The following is an 18,662-nucleotide window of genomic DNA, read 5'->3' as shown; positions in this document are numbered from 1 at the left end:
AAATTCCTACATTTACCCTAAACCTAACCCTAACATTAACCTTAGGACTAACCCTAACCCTAACCCTATACCTAACCTTAAGCCTAGCCCTAACCTTAGCTCTAACCCTACCTATTACCCTAAAGATAAGCCTAATCTAAATGCTATCTCTAGGCCTAAAGATAACCCTATCGATAACACTAACCCTATCCATCACTATAAATCTAACTGGAACCATAAACCTAATTCTATCCGTTACACTAACCCTAACCCTAGCCCACTGCTAATTCAAGCACTAACCCTAAATCTTAACCTAAACCAAACTCTACCCGGACCCTGACCCTAATAATACACATAGCTCTAAATCTTACCGCTACCCTAAACCTAAACCTTATACTAAACACAGTCATAACCTAACACTAAAACTAATAAAAGCCATGAACCTAGACCTGACATTAGCCTTAGTCCTAATCCTAGTCATTGCCCTAACACAAACCCTCAGGTGAACCCTAAATCTATTGTTAATCTTAACCCAAACACTAACCTTAGTGCTAACTCTTTCCCTAGCCCTATTTCTTGTTCTAACCCTATTTGTTACCATAACCCTTACAATAGCTCTAACCTTAGCCTTAACCCTATCCATAGCCCTAAACCTAGATCTAACCATTACAATATATCTAAGCCTAATCTTCACCCTACAACTAGCCCTAACAATATCACTAATCATAAAACTAGCCCTAAATCTAGGCCTAGTTCTAAAACAAAACTGAGCCATAGTCTTATCCCTAACTGTCACCTAACCATAACCCTAGACCTGACATTAGCCCTAATCCTAGACCTAATCTTAGTGCCAATCCTCACTCAAATGTCTACACTTACCCTAAACCTACTTTTAACCATAACCCTAGCCCTAACCTTAGCTCTAACCTTATCCATTACAGTAAAGATAAGCCTAACCCAAATGCTATCCCTAGGCCTAAACACTAACCCTAGTGCTAATCCTAGCCCTAAATTAGCCCTAACACTAAACCTACCATAACCCTAGCCTAAAGACTAACAAGAACTCTTCACCTAGCCCTATTTGTATTTCTAACTCTATCCATTATCATGACCCGAACAATAGCCTAATCTTAGCCTTAACCCTAGCCATAGCCCTAAACATAGATCTAACCATAACAATAAATCTAAGCCTAAACTTCATCCTACCCCTATCCCTAACACTATCACTAATCATAAAACTAACCCTAACTCTAAACCTAGTTTTAAAACAAAACTGAGCCATAGCCCTATCCCAAACCCTAGCCTAACCTTAACCCTAGGCCTGATATTAGCCCTAACCCTAGATCTAATCCTAGTTTTAAGGCTAGCCTTAATCCTAACCCTAATTTCAACCCTAGCCCTAACCCTAATTTTATCTCTTTTTCTAGCACTAAACATAGTGTAACATCATACCTTATCCTTACCCTAATGCTAACTCTAACTCTAGCCCTAATCCTAGGCCTAAATCTAACACTTACCCTAGCACTATTCCTAGCCCTAATTTAGCCCTAACAGTAAACCTAACCCTATCCCTATCCCTAAGACTAACTCTAACTCTCACCCTAGCCTTATCCCTAGTTCTAAACATATTCCTTATCATAACCCAAACGCTAGCCCTATCACTAGCCCCAAACCTAGCCCTAACCTTCACCCAAGGTTTAAACCTGGATCTAAAACTAAAATAAAATATTAACCTCACCCTAACACTAGCCGTAAACCTAATGATAATTGGAAAACTAGCCCTAAATTTACCCTAACCCTAAAACAAAACAGAGACATAACCCTAAACCTTAACCTATACCAAACCCTAAAGCTACACGTAGTCCTAATCCTAGCCCTAATTTGAGTCCTAACAATAACCCATTAAGTAACCCTGACACTAACTCAGCCCCTAACACTAACTCTAGCTCTAAACATTGCCCTAACACTAACCCTAGAATGAACCATAAATAGAAACCTAGTTCTTTCATTACCAGTAGCCCTAATGATAAGACAAATCCTACCCAGATTCCGAGACCTAACCCTATTTTTTAACTCTAACCGTAACTCTGACCCTAGCCCTAAACCTAACAATAACCCTAACTGTACTTTAAATCCTATCCCTTTTCCTAAGTCAAACCCTAACACCAATGATACCATTGTCCTAAAATGAATTCTTGGCCGACCGCAAACACTTACACTATTACTAGTCCTATCCTAGCCCTCATTCTAGCTCTATACCTAACCCCAACCATGACCCTTATTCTGACCCTAACACTAACCTAAATCTAAATATGACCCTAACACTAAACGGAAACCTAACATACCGGTAAACCTATACTTAAACTTACCAGTAACACTAGCACTAGACAAAACCTAATCCTAAATAGAGTCATAAATCTAGACCTAGCCCTAAACAAAAACCTAGCACTAGCCCTAACAATAACCATTAACCTAACTTAAAGACTAAGCCTTTCCATAGACCCAACGCTAGTCGTAATTCTAGCACTCACCCTAAACCTAACACTATCTTGAGTAATGACCCTTAACCCTAAACAAACTCTGGCTCTAAATCTTATCCTTACACAAAATCTAACCTTAACACAAGACATATTCATAATCCTGACCCTAAAACTAGCCTTAAACGTATTCCTAGCTCTTATATTTACCACAGCCCTAATGTTAGCCCTAAACCTCACACAAAACCTTGCCCTTATCCTAGCCCTAAACCTAGCCCTAATTGTAACCCTAACCATAATCCTAGACCTAAGCCTAATACTAAACTCGCCCTAGCTCTAAACCTAGCTCGAACTCTAACCCTTACCCTAAATATAAACCTAACCCTAACCCTAGCCCTGACTCTAAACCAAACCCTCGCCCAAGACCTAACGCTAGCTCAAATGCTAATACTTACCCTAAAACTATTCCTGACACTAACCCTAAGCCTAACCCTAAACCTAGCCCTATTTGTAACCGTATCCCTAGCCCTAACCTTAGCTCTAACACTATATATTGCCCTAAAGATGAGCCTAACTCATATGCTAACCCTAGGCGTAACGCTAACCCTATCGCTAACACTAACCCTATCCATTACTCTAAATCTCACCTGAACCCTAAACCTAATCTTATCCATTACCCTATCCATAACCCTAAACCTAAAGCTAATTCAATCCTTAACCCTATAACTTAACCTAAACCAAAACCTACCCAGACCCTTACCCTAATAATACACCTAGATTAAAACCTGACCCTTACCTAAACCTAACCCTTACACTAGACCTAGGCATAACCTAATCCTAAAACTAACACTAACCACAAATCTAGACCTGACATTAGCCCTAATCCTAGCCCTAGCCCTAACACAAACCCTCATCTTAGCACTAAACATAGTCTTAATCCTAACCCTAGCTCTTACCCTAATTCTAACCCTCACCCTAGACCTAAACCTAACTCTGACTCCATCCCTTTTCCTAAACCTAACCCTAATCCTAGGCCTAACCCTAACACTAACCTTAGTGCTAATTCTAGCTCTAATTTAGCCCTAACCTTAAACTCGCCCCTAACCCCATCCCTAAGACTAACTCTAACTATCACCCTACCCCTATTTGTAGTTCTAACTCTATCTGTTAATAACCCTAAAACTCGCCCTATATTTATCTCAAAACATAGCCATAGCCCTAAACCTAGGTCTAAACATAAAAATAAATCTAAGCCTGAACCACATCATACCACTAGTGCTAACACTATCGATAATCCTAAAGGTAGCCCTAGCTGTAAACAAAACTGGTACAATGCCCTAACACTAATCCTAACCAAACCCTAATTCTAGACTTGACAATAAACTTATCCCTAATTCTTACCCTAACCCTTCCACAAACCCTAACCCTTCTCCTAGCCTTAACCCTAGCCCTGTTTTGAGTCTATCTCTAACTCTGATCAGTAAAACTGATCCTGACTCTGATGGTAACACTAACTCTATCTCTAAACATCATCCTAAACCTAAACCTAATGTAAACACTAGATTTAGATATAATTCTAAATGTAACACTAGCCCTATTAATAACCCTAGTTCTACATTAGTCTTAGTCATTAATAGCCCTAACCTAATTCAAAACCTAGACCTAATCAGAGTCCTAACCCTATTTAACCTAGCCCTAACCCTAACCCTTTCCCTAATATTTAACCTAAACCTAACCATAAACCTAAACTTTGTCCTAACCCGAAATCTAACCCAAGCCATAGCCCTAATTCTAACCATAATCCTAGCCCTATTGCTAGCTTTAATCTTATCCATTACCCTAATCCTAACACTAAACAAATTCAAACCCTAGACCTAACCCTAACCATAGCACTAAACTAACCATAACCCTAGTCCTAACCATAGCTCTAACCCAATTTATTACCCTAACCATAACCCTAACTGAATTCTATCCCTAGGTCTAAACATAACCCTAACCCTTACCCTGAAACTGTCCATTTTTCTAAATCTAAACTTAACCCTAAACTTAACCATATCCATTACCTTAACGCTAAAACTAACCCTAATGCTAATTTGAGCCCTAAGCCTAATTCTTAACCTAACACATACCCTAACCCTTACTCTGACCTTAATAATACCCCTAGCTGTAAACCTGACCCTAACCATGAACCTCACACTTATAATAGACCTGGCCATAATCCTTAGCCTAAAGCTATCCCTAACCATAATTAGCCCTATCCTTAAACCTTGCCCTAAACCTAACACAAAACCTAGCCCTACGCCTAGACTTATCCTTACCCTAACATTAACCATAGCCCAAACCCTAATTTTATGCTTTTCCCTAGCCCTGAATGTAGCTGTAACATCATACCTTACCCTAACCCTAATGCTAATACTAACCCTGGTCCTAAACCTAGGACTAAAACTACAACTAATCATACTTCTAATCTAGCACTAAATTAACCCTAATCCTAAACCTAACTCTATCCCTAGCACTAAGACTAAATCTAACACTCACCCTAGCCCTATCCCTAGTTCTAAACCTATTTATTACCATAACCCAAAACCTATCCCTATCCCTAACACCAACCCTAGCCCTAACGTTCACCCTTAGCCCTAAACCTGAATCTAACCCTAACCTTAAGTCTAAAGCTCATTCTAACACTAGCCCTAACCCTAATGCTAATTGCAAAACAAACCCTAACAGTACCCTAGCCCTAAAACAAAATCAGGCCTTAACCCTAACTGTAATCCTTAACCTAAACCAAACCCTAACCCTACACCTAGCCCTAAATGAAGTCCAAATCTGAGTCCTAAGTCTAACCCTAGAATTAACCCTGACCCTTGCTCAGACCGTAACAGTTACGCTAGCTCTAAACATTGCCCTTATGCTAACGCTAGAACTAGCCCTAATCAAAATCGTAGTTCTTTCATTAGCTGTAGCTCTAAAGCTAACACAAATCCTTGCCCTATTCCAATGCCTAAACCTAGTAATAAACCTAACCGTAATCCTAACCCTAACGCAACCTAAATCTATCTCTAACCCTATCCCTTACACTAAGCCAAACCCTCACCCTAATCCTACCCTAATCCTAATCATAATCCTTAGCCTAACTCAAACCTTATCTCTATTACTAGTCCTAACTCTAGTCCTCATTGTAGCTCTACCCTAACTTTAATCCCGACCCTTATTCTGACCCTAACACTATCCCTAGGTCTAAACCTGACACTAACCATAAAGCAAACCCTAACACGACCCCTACCGTTAAACCTATATTAAACCTAACAGTAACACAAGCACTAGATGAAACCTAATCCGAAATATAGTCATAAATCTACACCTAGCCCCAAACAAAAACCTAGCACTAGCCCTAACAATAACTATTAAACTACTTTGAAGACTTACCCTTTCCCTAGACCCAATGCTAGTCATAATTTAGCACTTACCCTAAACCTAACAATATCCTGAACAATTGCCCTTAACCCTAAATAAACTCTAGCTCTAAATCTTATCCTAACCCAAAATCTAACCCTAACACAAGACATATGTATAACCCTGACCCTAAAACTAGCCATAAACATATTCCTAGCTGTTATATTTTCCATAGCCCTAATGTTAGCCCTAAACTTTAAACAAAACCTAGCCTTTATCCTAGCCATAAAACATGAGTTATATTAAAACACTAACCTTAATTTTAAATATATATCTAATATCTAAATAACCCTAAAGATAGTGCTAACACTAGATCTAGACCAAATACTAACTCTAATCATATCCTTAGTTCTTATATTCGCCCTAGCCCTAAACCTAGCCCTAAACCTAACAGAAAAACTAGCCCTAATCTGAGCCCTAACACTAGAAGTAAATCTAAACCTAAACCTAGTCCTAGCCCTAGCACTAACCTAACCCTAACCCTAGCCCTAACCCTAACTCTAACTCTATTACTTACCCTAAGCCAAACCCTATCCATAATGCTAACCTTAGTCCTAATCCTAATCCATAGCCTAATCCAAACCCTAACCCTATTACTAGTCCTAACTCTAGCCCTCATTCTAGCTCTAACCCTAACTCAAACCCTTACATTAACACAAACCCTAAGTCTAAATCTGACCCTAACCCTAAACCAAACAATAAAACTAGCCCTACCAGTAAACTTATACCTAAACCTAACAATAAAACAAGACCTAGTCCTAAGCCTAAACCTAAATATAGCCATAACTCTAGACCTAACCCTAGGTCTAACGCTATTCATTTCCCTAAGATAACTATAATCCTTATACTAAACCTAGACGGGACCCTAAACCTTGAACTAGCGTTAACCTTATCCATTAACCTACACCTAACCTGAACCCTAAATCTGTGTCATTACTCATTCCCTAAAAATAAGACTAAACCATAATCTAACCCTAAACCTAAACTTGACCCTGACTCTAATAATACCTATAGTTCTAAACCTGACCCTAGCAAGAAACCTAAACTTTACAATAGACCTAGCCATAAACCTAACCCATAAACTATCCCTAACCTGACCCTAGACATGACATTAGCCCTAGCTCTAATCCTAGCCCTAATCGAAATACAAAACTTAGCCAATATCTTAGCCATGAACCTCTTCTTAATCATAACCCTAACCCTAACTTTTACCTAACCTTAACCCTGAATCTCACCCTAGTCCTAAAACTAGCTATATTTTCATCCCTTACCCTAAACCTAATCCTAAACCTAAACCTAACAATAACCTTAACCCCAACCCTAGTTCTAAACCTAACACAAAACCTAGCCCTGATCCAAGCAGTAATTTAGCCCTATCCCTAACTCTAATCCTAGCACTAAGACTAACTCTAACTCTCACACTAGCTCTATACCTAGTTATAACCCTATCCTTTACCATCACCATACACCTAGCCCTAAATGTAGCCCTACCCTAGACTTATACTTAGCCCTATCACAAAACCTAGATGTCAACCTATCTCTAAATTTAACCCTAACTCTAATACTAAATCTAGACATAACTCTACTCCTATCACTAACCCTTAACCTAAGCCTAATTCTCAAACTTACACTAGCCCTAACACTAAGACTAACTTTAAAACTAGCCCTAACCCTAAACCTATCCCTAAAACAAAACCGAGTCATAGCCCTAACCTTAATGCTTAACGTAAACCAAACCCTAACCCTACACCTAAACCTAACCCTATCCCTAATTATAATCTAACCCTAATCCAAAAATTAGCCCTGTCCCTGACTATATCCCTAAAACTAACCATGGCTGTAAACATCATCATCATCGTAAACCTAACCATAACACTAGACCTAGACCTAACTCTAACCCTAAAACTAGCTGTAATCATAAACCTATATACTAACCTTAGCCTTAAACTTAGCCCTAACCTAACCAAAAACCTAGCCTTATCCGAGTCCTAAACCTGGCTTTAGCCCTAAACTTAAACCTAATCCTAACCAAAGCAGTAGCCATAATCCTATATATAACCCTAGCCCTAACCTTAGTGCGAACCCTATCCATTACCCTAACGATAACCCTAACCCTTCTGATAACTCTAGGCCTAACCCTAACCCAATAAATTACACTAAACCAAACCTAAACCCTAAATCTAACCCGGTCATTACACTAACCCTAAATCTAACACTAATTTGAGCCCTGCACCTAAACACAAACTTAGTTCAAACCCTAATCCTGACCCTGATTCCACCCTAGATCTAAACTGGACCCTAACCAAAAACCTAACTCTTACACTGGACCAAGTCATAAACCTAACACTAAATTTATCCCTAACTGTTACCCTAGACCTGGCATTAGCCATAGACCTAATACTATCCATAACCCTATAACAAATCCTGTCCTCATTGTAGCCCTAAACATAGCCTTAATCATAATCCTAACCCTAACCCAAGTTCTAACAATAATAGTAACCCTCGCCCTTGCCCGAAACATAGCTATAACCACATCCTTTACCCTAAACTAAATTGTAACTCTAACCCTAACCCTAGTAATAATCCTTTCCTTAGCCTTAGGCCTAGCAGTAACCCTAGATCGAAACTTAACTGTAAATCTAACCCTAATTTGATGCTTAAGCTTAATCCTAAAACTAGCCCTAACCCTAGCCCTAACATAACCCTAGACGAAATTTAGCCATATACCTAAACCTAACAATAACCCTAGCCCTAAAACTAACTCTAACTCACACACTACCCCATCACTCATTCTAACTCTACCCCTTTCTATAACCCTGAGCCTAGCCGTAAGCCTAGCCCTAACCCTTTCTGTATCCTTATCCCTAGCACTAACCTTAGGCAAAATGTAACTTTAAATCTAGCCCTAACCCGATGCCTAAGCCTAATCCTAACACAAGCCCAAACCATAATACTAATCCTAAAACGAGCTCTAATGCTAGCCCTATCCCTAAAACAAAACCGTACCATAGCTCTCACCCTAATCATTAACCTAAACCAAACCCTAACCTTACACCTAGACCTAACCCTAGCCCTAATTCAAGTTGGAAGCCAAAACCTAGAACTAACCCTGAACCTGGCACTGACCCTAACACTTCTAGCTCTAAACATCTACCTAAGTGTAAACCTAACCCTAAGACTAAACCTAGCACTAAAACCCTAAAACTAGCCCTAATTGTAAACCTAGTACTTGCATTAGCGGTAACCTTAACCCTAGCCCTAACATAACCCAAATCCTAGCCATAATCCGAGCCCTAACCCTAGCTTTAAACCTAACCTAAACCTAACATTAGCCCTAATTGTAACCATAACTCTAGCATTAAACTTATCTCTAAATCTATCCATTAACATAACCATAACCCTAATCATAATGATAACACTAGGCATAAATCTAACCCTATCCCAAATTCTAACACGTCCATTACCCTACACCTAACGTGAATCCTAAACCTAACACTATCATTATCCTAACCCTAAATCGAAAACTAATTAAAGCCCAAACTTAAAACCTTAACCTATCCCAAACCCTAACCCAGACCTTGACACTAATAATACCCCTAGCTCTAAATTTGACTGTAATCCAACACCTAAACCTTAGCCTTCACATAGCCATAAACCTAATCCTAAAACTATCTTTAACCATATTTCTGGACCTGAAATTTGCTCTAGCCCTAATCCTAGCCCTAACCCTAAAAACACACATAGCCCACATGCTAGACCTAAACCTAGACTTAATCATAACCCTAAATTTAGCCCAAACACTTACCCTAGCTGTAATTAGCCCTATCCCTAACACTAACACTAAGCCTAGCCCTAAGAATAACTCTAACTCACATTGGCCCTATCACTCGTCCTAATGCTATCCATTCCAATAAACCCAACTCTATCCCAAATCCTAGTCCTAACCCTTGCTCTATCCTTAGCCCTAACACTAAACTTAGATAAAAACCTGACTCTAAATTTAAGCCTAAACTGAAGCCTAAGCCTAAAACTAAGACTAACCCAAACCCTAACACTAATCCTGAAAATTTCACTAACCCTAACCCTAGCCTTAAAACCAAACTGAGCCAAAGCTCTAACCATAAACCTTAACCTAAACCAAGGCCTAACCCTACACCTAGCCCTAACCCCAGCCCTAATTCAAGTTTTAAGCAAAACCCTAAAACTATCCCTGACCCTTACTCTGACTATAACACTAACCCAAGGTCTAAACATCACCCTAACCCTAACCCTAAACCTAAGAGTAAACCTATCCCTAAAACACTAAAATTAGCTGTAATCATAAACCTAGTACTTGCATTAGCCATAACCCTAAGCCTACCACTAACTTAACCGAAAACTTAGCCCTAATCATAATCATAACCCTAGCCCTAAACTGATTTCTAACTCTATCCATTACCATAACCCTAACCTAACCTTAATGCTAATTTGAGCACTACCTTTAAACCTTAACCTACCCCAAATCCTATCCCAGAACTTGACCCGAATAATACCCCTTGCTCTAAACTTGACACTAACCCAAAACCTAACCCTTACACTAGATGTATCTATAATCCTAATCCTAAAACTAACTTTAACCATACTTATGGACCTGAAATTAGCCCTAGCACTAATCTTAGCCCTAAACCTAAAAAACAAAAAACCCTAATCCTCACCTAGCCCTAAACCTAGCCTTATCATAACCCTAACCATAACCACAGCCCTTTCCCTAATTATAACATTCACATTACCTCTAAATCTAGCTTTAAAGCCATTCCTTTCCCCAAAATCTGCTCTAACTCTAAACCTAAACTGTAAACTCTAATTCTAACCCCTAACTCTAACCCTAAACCTCACCCTGACCCTAAACCTAGGCTTAAACTAAACACTAAACCTAGCCCTAATCCTAGCCATAATTTAGCCCTATCTCTAACCCTAACCCTAAAGCTAGCCCTAAGACTATCTCTCTAGCCCTATCCCTAGTTTTAACCCTATCCCTTACCATAACCCAAAACCTAGCCATAACCCTTGCCCTATACTTACTTCTAGCCCTAACCCTAGATCTAACACTAATTCCAAATTTAACCCTAACACTAAGCCTAAGCCTAACACTAACACTAGCTCTAACTCTAATCCAGGACTAAAACAAAACTGAGCATTAGCCCTAACCCTAAACCTTAACTTAAATTTAACCCTAAAACTACTACTAGACCTAACCCAAGCCCTAGTTTGAGTCTTAACCGTAACCTAAAACAAACCCTAACAGTAAACCAGCATTAATTCGAGTTGTAACTCTAACCCTAAAACTAAGCTTGACTCCGATTCCTATCCTAACACGAACTCTAGCTATAAATATCACCCTAACCTTAAAACTAACCCTAAAACTAAACCTAACTCATACCCTAAAACTAAAACTAACCCTCATGGTAACCCTAGTTCTTACATTAGCCAATGCCCTAACCCCCTAGCCCTAAACCTAACACAAAACCTAGGCCTAATCTGAGCCCTAAACCTAGCTTTAACCCTAACTCTAACCATAACCATAGCCCTAAACCTAGCTCTAAACTAATCACTTACCCTAAGCAAAACCCTAAACTTAAGGGTAACCCTAGACTTATCACTAATCCTTAGGCTAAAAAAACACTAACCCTATTAATAGCCCTTACCCTTGTCCTAATTCTAAATCTAACCCTATCCAAAACTCTAACACTAACCCTAACCCTTTTACTGACCCTATCACTAGTCCTAGGTCTAATCCTAACCCTAACCAAAACCCAAAACCTATTGTAATCCTATCCCTAGACCTAATCCTAAACCTAACTCTCAGCCTATCCCTAACCATTGTGCAGAACCTAACCCTTACACTAAACACAACCTTAACCAAAACCTAGTTCTATCTCTCACCATAACCCCAAATCAAGACATAATTCTAACCAAAACCCTAGTCCTGAACTTAAATCTAACTGTATCCATATCCTAAACATAAACCGTATCCTAATGCTAACCCTAGGCCTAACCCTAAATATATCACTATCCCCAAACTTAATAATTTCCCTAAACCTACATTGAAATCTAGACCTAATCCAATCATTACCCTAAGCCTAAACCTACTGCTAATTTGAACCCTAACCCTAAACTCAAACATAAATCAAATTCTAACACTGACACTTTCCCTAATTATTTCCCTAGCTCTAAACCTCACTTTTACCCTATATCTAATCCTTAAACTAGACCTAGACATCGAACTATCCCTAAAACTATCCATAAGCATAACCATAGACCTGATATTAGACATAACCATGATACTAGCCCTAATCCTAACACAAACCCTAGCTCTTAAGCTAGCCTTAAACATAGCATTAATTTTAACCCTAACCATAACTCTAGGCCTAACTATAACACTAACCATAGATCTAATCTTAGACCTAATTTAGCCCTATCCCTAATTTTAACCCTAGCTCTAGCTCAAAGACTATCTCTAACTCTCACTTTAGTACCAACCCAGTTCAAACCCTATACTTTACTGGAACCCTAATCATAGCCCAAACCATAGAAATAACTCTAGCCCAATTCATAGCCCTAGCAGCAATATTAGATCTAAGTCTAACTCTAAATCTAAGCCTAAACCTTAGCCTAAACCTAAACCTAACCCTTGCCCTAACCCTAAGGCTAATCCTAAAACTAGCACTAACCCTAGCCCTAAAATAAAACCAAGCTATACACCTAACCCTAACCCTTAATATAAACTAAGCCATAACCATTCACTTAGCCATAACTCTAGCCCTAATTCAAGTTTTAAGCCAAACCCTAAAACTAACCCTGACTCTGACTCTGACCTTAAGTCTTATCCTAGCTCTAAACATCAACTTAACACTATACCTAAACCTAACAATAGACCTAGCCCTAATACTAATCCTAAAATTAGCCCTAATCAGAACCCTGGTACTTACATTAGTCATTACCTTAAACCTAGCCTTAACTTAACCCAAAACCTAGCCTTATTTCGAACACTAAAACTAGATTTACCCCTAACCCTAACCCTATCACTAATCGTAATTAAAATCCTAGCCATAAACCTATAATTAACCCTAACCAGAACCCTAAGTGTAACACTGTCAATAATCATAACAATAACCCTAACCATAACCCTATCTCTAACCCTATCCATTACCCTAACCATAACCCAACCCTAATGCTAAAACTGGGCCTAAACCTAACCATATCCCGAATCCTAACCCTAACCATTACACTAAACCTAACCAGAAATCTAAACCTAACACTATCTTTACACTAATCCTAACTCTAATGCTAATTCAAGCCATAACATTAAACTTTAACCGATCCAAAACACTAATCATGACCCTGACCTAATAGTACCCTTAGCTCTAAACCTGACCCTAACCCTAAACCTAATTCTTACACTAGACATAGCCATAAACCTAAACCTAAAGCTATTTTTAACCATAACACTGGACCTGAAATTAGCCCTAGCCATTATCCTAGCCTTAAACCTAGGCTTAATCCTAACCTGAACCATAACCCGAGCCCTAACCCTAAATCTATTCCTCACCCTAGGCCTAAACCTATCTATAACCTCATCCTGAACTCGAAAACTAACCATAACCCTAAACCTAACCCTAACCCTCGCCCTAAACATAGGCCTAACAGAAAGCCTAGTGCTAATCCTAGCCTTTATTTAATCCTATCCTAACTCTAAAACTAGCCATAAGACTAACTCTAACTCTTGCTCTAGCCCTAGCACTAGTTCTATCCTTAGCCTTAATCCTAATTCTACATCTAAGCCTAAGTCTAAATCTAAACTATATCTAAATTAACTGTAACAATAAGCCCAAACCAAACCCTAACATTTATCCCTAACCATATCGCTAACTCTAAAACACGCCCTCACCATAGCCCTAGCCATAAATCAAAACAAAGCCATAGCCCTAATCCTAACCCATAACCTAAATCAAACCCTAACTCTACAAGTAACGCTAAAACTAACTCTAAAACTAACTCTGACCCTGACACTGACCCTAACACTAATCCTAGCTCTAAACATCACCCTAACCTTAAATTAACCCTATACGCTATATATAGCCTTAGCCTAACCCTAAATCAAGCCTTATTCATAACCCTAGTTCATACATTAGTCATTGTCCTAACCGTAGCCCTAACCCTAACATAAATTCTACCTCAAATCCGAGCCATAACCCTATCTTAAACCATAATACTAGGCCTAACCCTAACCCTAACACTATCCCTAACCCTAACTCTAACTCTATTCCTTACACAAAGCCAAACCCTGACCCAAATGTTAATCCTAGTCCTAATCCTAATCCTCAGCCTAACTTAAATGCTAAAAATACTAGTCTTAACCCTAGCCTTTATTCTAAATCTAAACCTTACCCTGACCCTCATCTGACCCTAACAGTAACCTTAGGTCTAAACCTGACCCTAACCCTAAGCAAATCCCTAACACTAGCCCTACTGGTACCCTATACCTATATGTAAGTGAAACACTAGACATAGACCCAAAGCTAATCCTGAATATAGCCATAACTCTAGCCCTAGACCTAAAGAAAAACATAGCACTAGACTCAACAATAACCCTTAACCTAAATCGAACACTTACCCTACCCATAGACCTAAACCTCATCCTAATTCTGGATCTAATTCTAACTCTAACTCTATTCCAAAAACTGACCCTGATTCTAACACTGAACCTAGCTTTAAAGCTGATACTAAGCCAAAACCTAGACCTAACACTATGCCTAGCCATAACCCTAACCCTAAAACTATTATTAAACATAACCCTAGTTATTACATTACTCATAGTCCTAACCCTATTGCTAAACCTAACATAAAACCCAGGCCTAATCCTAGGCCTAAACTTAGCTCTAAGCATAACCCTCAGCCTAACCCTTGCCCTAAAACAGCTCTAACCTTAGCTTTGCCTTAGACCTAACCATAGCTCAAAGCCTAACCTTTACACTAAACATAACCCTAGCTCTATCCTAAACCCTAACCCTAACCCTACCCTAATCCTAAGATTAAACCTAGCCTAAAATTTAGCTCTAAACATATACATTACCATAAACCTAACCCTAACCCTAATTAAAACCCTATACCTAACACTAAAACTAACTCTAACCATAAATATAAACATAGACCTAAACCTAAACCTAACCCTCACACTAGCCCTAACCCAAGATGAAACATTAACCCTTACCCTAAGCTAACCATAACCCGATCCCTAAACCTAACACTTACCCTAACACTAAAACTTATCCCAAATCACACCCTAGCCCTATCCCTAAACTAAGCCATTATCCTAGACTTAATTGAAACCATAATCAAACCCTAACCTAGCTCCAAACCTATCCATTAAACTAAACGTAACCCTAACCCTAATGCTAAACCTAATCCAATCGCTAAACCTAACCCATCCATTACCCTAAACCTTAACTGAAAACAAAACTAAACCCTATCCATTATGCTACCCCCTAAACCTAACCCTAATGCTAATTCGAGCCTTAATCTTAAACCTTTAGCGAAACCAAATGCTAACTCTGACCCTGACAATGATCCTAATAATGACCCTAGCCCTAAAGCTGACCTTTAATCTAAACCTAACTCTTACACTAGACCTAGCCATAACCTAACCCTAAAACTATCCTTAACATTAACCCCAGACCTGATATAAGCCCTAGACCTGGTCCTAGCCATTAACCTAACAGAAATCCTAGACCTTAATGAAACCCTAAACCAAGGCATAATCTTATACTGAACCATAACCCTAGGACTAATCTGAATTCCAATTCTTACCCTAGCCCTAAAGCTTGATATAACTCCACTCATTCCCCTAAACTTAACCTTAAAACCAATGCTAACCCTAACTCTAGCTCAACCCCTTTGTCTAACCCTAACACTAACCCTAGCTTTAATACTAGTCCTTAATTAGTCCTAAACTTAACACTAACCATAGCCCTAATACTAGCCCTAATTTAGCCCTAAACCTAGCCCTAACCCTAGCCTCAATTTAGCGCTAACCCTAAGACTACTACTATTACTGACTCTAATTTTTGCCCTACTCATATCCCTAGTTCTAACCATATTTGTTACCCTAACCCTAACTCTCAACCTAACCCTAGCCCTAGTCCTAGCCCTAACCATAGATCTAACCCTAACTCTAAATCTTACCATAACCCTGTGTATTGCTCAACCTATCACTAGCCCTAAACCTGATGCTAATCCATAATCTATCCGTAACCATTGACCTAACCCTAAAACTAAAAGAATGTATATCTTTAAACCTTAACCTAAACCAAATCCTAACCATACACCTAGTACTAACTTTAGTCCTAATTCGAGTTCTAAACCTATCCCTAAAACTATACCTGAATCTGACACTGATCCTAAAAATAACCCAGGCTCTAAACATCACCCTAACCCTAAAACTAACCGTAACACTAGACCTAGCCCTAACCCTAACCCTAAAACTAGCACTAATTGCAACACTGGTTCATACATTAGCCATAGCCCTAACCCTAGCTGTAACCAAACCCCAAACCAAGCCCTAATCAGAGCCTTAATCCTAGTTTTAACCCTAACCCTAAACCTAACACTAACCTAAAACCTAGCTCTAAACCTTACACTAACATTAGCCAGAAAAATAATCATAACCCTAGCCATATTACTAGCTCTAACCCTAAACATTACCTTAACCATAACCATAACTCTAATGGTAACCCTAGGCCTAACCCTAAACTTTTGCCTAACTCTAACCTATTTCATTAAACTAAACCTAACCTGAACCCTAAACCTAACACTATCGTTACTATAACTGTAACTATAATGCTAATTCAAGCCCTAAACCTAAACCTTAACCTAACCCAAACCCTCACTCTGACCTTTCCCGTGATAATATACCTATCTGTAACATTGACCCTACCCCTAAACCTAACCCTTATACTAGACCTAGCCCTAAAACTATCCCTAACCATAATCCTAGAACTGACATTTGCCCTAGTCATAATTGTAGCCCCAAACTTAATACAAAACAAATCTATAACCCTAACCCTAACCCTAGCCCTAATCCTATTGATAACCCTACCAATAAATTTAGCTCTAACCCTATCAATTACCCTAAATATAACCCTAAATATAATCCTTAACCTAGGCCTAAATCTAATGCTATCCCTAACCGTAACCCTATCCATTATGCTAAATCTAACCTAAACCCTAAACCAAATCCTTTCATTACCCTAATCCAAACCCTAATGCTAATTCAAGCCCTAACCCTAAACTCTAACAGAAACAAAACCCTAAACCTGATCCTCACCCTAATAATACCCCTATTTCTAAACTTGACACTTATCCTAAACCTAACACTTACACTAAACATAGCCATAAACCTAACCCTAAAACTATCCCTAATCGTGACCCTAGATCTGACATTTGCCCTAAGATAATCCTAGCCATAACCCTAACACAAACCCTAGCCATCATCCTAAAATAAAACTTAATCATAACTCTAATGAAACCCTAGCCCTAACCATCAATCTAACCTTTATTCTAGCCCTATCACTAGCTCTAACCCCACCACTTACACTAAACCTAACCCTAAGCCTAAAACTAACCTTAGGCCTAAACATAACCATAAACCTAGACCTATTAATAGTCATATTTAAGCCCTATACCTAACTAAACACTAAGCTTAGGCGTAAGACTAACTCTCATTCTCACTCTAGCCCTATTCCTAGTTCTAACCCTATCCCTTACCATAACCTTAATCCTAGCCATAAACCAAGACCTTAAAGTAGCCCTATTCTTAGCCCTAGACCTAACCCTAGATTTAATTCCAAATCTAAATCTAATTTTGAACCTAAGCATAAACCTAAACCTAACACTATCCTTAATCCTAATTCTAAGCCTAAAACTAGCCCTAACCACAGCCCTAGACCTAAAAAAAAAAACCAACCCATAGCCCTAACTTTAAAACTTAACCTAGGGGGACCCAACATGGCTGCCGGCAAGGAGGCAGCACTTTCAAGGTCTGCACAGTAACGGGAGCAGAGAGGCCTATTAATTCACCTGCATGCGGCCTGCTGAGGGACTTCTAGCAAAATTCCGCTGAAAGGAGACCTGCCGGGAATTAGTAAGTCTATAAGAGGGGTCACTTTGTCCCAGATGAGTGAATCTCAGCGAGTGAATCTCAGCAGTGAGGATCCAGCCGGCCAAAGCTGAACTCACGGCCAACGCCGAACTCCCGCTGCCTACACTTTGCAGCGTACTTACAAACGGCCACAGCCTGCTTGGGCCCCAGCCGGCCTAGCACAGAGGCGGTTAGACGCTGCAAACGACCACCCCCTCCCCCCCGACGGCTCTGTGCTCTGAACGAAGACCCCCACCCCCCACCCCCCGCGCTCATGTGAACAGCTCCCGTGGGGGCGCAGTCCCGCCTGCCCAGCCGAAAAACCGCTGCTCACACATTGCAGCGAGCATACAGAAGGCTGGGCCCTGCCTTCCCAGCTCTATGAGCCGCCTTTGGAGGTTTGGCACTGCAAACAACCACCCCAACCCCCAATCCCGCACTCGTGTGGACAGCCCCCACCTGCCGGGCACTGCTAAAGGCCCCGCCCACCCGGCTCTTGCACGGGGGGGGGGGGGGGGGGGGCGCGGGACCCGTAGCGCAGAATTCCCAGCTACCGCTATCACCAGTGCTGACAACTG

The sequence above is a fragment of the Callospermophilus lateralis genome, chromosome 18 (assembly GCF_048772815.1).
Source record: "Callospermophilus lateralis isolate mCalLat2 chromosome 18, mCalLat2.hap1, whole genome shotgun sequence".
NCBI lineage: Eukaryota > Metazoa > Chordata > Mammalia > Rodentia > Sciuridae > Callospermophilus > Callospermophilus lateralis.
The sequence above is the reverse complement of the archived record's forward strand: the minus strand, read 5'-3'. Positions refer to the sequence as shown.